We start from the raw sequence: 2567 nt of genomic DNA, 5'->3' as shown, positions 1-2567 counted from the left end.
TGGAAGCTATCGAGAACTGTCCACACGCATATGAGTGAACTCTTTCAAGGATCACTTGTGCTCAATTGTCCTTATCAATCTTTGGTGTACTTCCCCAATGTACACCCTTTGCATGTGTCTCTCTCCTCTAATGTACCCTTGGGAAGTCCTGTAGAAATTTGTTCCATGATCTTCAAAGTTTTGTGGTGCAAGTGACGTAATCTTCTATGCCACAACTCATTGATGTCTCGGCTCTGCACCACCTCTGTTTTTGTGCTCAAAGCAGCATAGTCTTCTACATCCAATTTGTAGAGGTTCTTCACCCGAACCTCGATACGCTTCACTTGTCCTGAAGCTATGTGACAAAGGAAAGCCTTTCCTTTTCTAAATATCACATTGTAGACACAACCCTCCAACATGGCAACTGAAACCAAATTCTTCTTTAAACCTGGAACATCCATGACATCTTTTAATGTGAGAGGAGAGTCAAACTCCCTCTGAAAGGTAATAGTATTGATGTCGTTCATGCTATACCTCCCATCATCTCCCATTTCAATGTGCATTTGAGGTCTCCTCCAAGTCACTGAAGAATTATTTGTTGCCAATCATATGGAATGAGGCTCCACTATCCAAATACGACACACTACCCAGCACCTATGTCACCATGCAAGAGATGAGGGTGAAATCCATCTCGAATTGTGAAGCAAGAACTTTACCTACCACTCCTCCCGAGGGCTTCTTGTCGGCCTTCTTGTGTGGACACTTCTTGCCATAGTGTCCCAGCTCGTGACAGTGAAAACATTTAATATCCGACGTGTCCTTATTCTTCTCACCCTGACTGGAATCTGATTTGGAATGGGATGACTTCCATTTCCCTTTCTTCACCTTTCCAGCTAAGACACATTTCTCCTCATCATCATGCTTGGATGAGGATCCATATTTGGTGTTTCGTCGAATCTCTTCTTGCACCAAGTTAGACCACAAATGCTCCCACTCTGGTAGCTTCTCCCTCCCATCTACTGAGTCATGGTAGTTGTGCCAGCTCTTGGGGAGGCCTAGAATTGCTAAGCTGACCAGATCATCTACAGCAACCATAACACCAACACATCCAATCTCATCCCAACATTGGGTGAACTTGGTCAAGTACTTTGGTATTGTGTCTCCCTTCTCCATCTTGATTTTCCTAAGCTTTTCCTCTAGTGCCAGCGTCCTATGGTCATTGTTATTTTGAAATAGTTTTGTTAAGGCCTTCCACATTGCAAATGGAGTCTCCTTACCGTGGAGGTTCTAGACAATATGATCTCGAACTCCTTCTAGGATAATCCTTCTCTCCTTTGCAACACATTTTCTCCGCTCTGCTAGATCTTGAACATCAGTTGTTGGAGGCTTAGGAATATCCATTTCTATGAATTCCTTAAGTCTGTTGTCTTCCAACACTGTCTCCATCCTATCCTTCCAAGAAATATAGTTCGAAATACCCTCATGGGAATATCTAAGTCTCAATCCGTAGAATGACATCCTATTGGCTCTGAAGTATGATACTGCAAATTCAATTTCACCTACAAAATACAAATTCATACTCTCCTCTTCTAGAGTGATTTCTGCTCAGATACCATGTAGGAATTCCTTGTAGATTCAAACTGCTAATTGTAATTTTCTAAAACAGTAAACTTGAATCTACTCTACTCATCAGCGGAAACAATTAAACAATCACGAAATCATAAAGCATACAAGAGAAAGAATTCAATAAACACATTACATAATGATTTCCTAGGGAAATCCACAGCTAAAAACCACTACTATTTGTATATTTCATTAGTCAAAAAATATGAGAAAATTACAATGCTTTGCTCAAGCTCGAGCAACCTCTGCACTATCTCTTTCTGTCTCACTGCTTCCTAGACAAGCCTAGGCCAATACTTAACCAATTTTATGCTTGCCCAAGTCCCTATTTCCTTTTGTTATTTCCTTACGAATTATCCCCCTATTAATTAAGGAAATTCCTCAATATGACTTGCACAATCCTCATAGGCCTTCCTCTGACTGCATGCACCACCTCTACAATTCATATGATTATACAACTGATAGTACATTGCTCCTGAACTCCAATCTCAACTGGGTAACTCTCAGATCTAACATGCATGAGTTATTTATGAGTGAATCATCAGATTACTAATTGATCACTGCAGGAAGCACCATACTACACTATAGGCAGCACCACACTACTAGACCTCCCATTAGTTCCTCCAACAGTTGGAACTAGTTTAACTGAGATTAACTTGGTTAAACTGAATTAATTAATTACAACTCAAAATAAACTCAACCAAGGCTCCTATAATGTAGGGAAAACTCAACTCAAATTAACTGATCCAACTAAGTCAAATTAACTTAATAAACTAATACAAGTTATCACGAGATGTGGAATTACAATTTTATTCCCAATTTAATTCAAGGACAAAATTAAATTAGGATTTTCTTGTTGCATTTTCAACACTTTATTTCTAAGAAGCTCCTTGCATTGGGGCTAAACTGGTTTCTCTCCAAAAAAACTTGACTAATTTGGTAATGGATGATCCCTCACGAAAAAC

Source organism: Pinus tabuliformis, chromosome Q, assembly GCF_031772625.1.
Source record: "Pinus tabuliformis cultivar Carrire ecotype Pingquan chromosome Q, CPIR1, whole genome shotgun sequence".
NCBI classification, from domain to species: Eukaryota; Viridiplantae; Streptophyta; class Pinopsida; order Pinales; family Pinaceae; genus Pinus; species Pinus tabuliformis.
The sequence above is the reverse complement of the archived record's forward strand: the minus strand, read 5'-3'. Positions refer to the sequence as shown.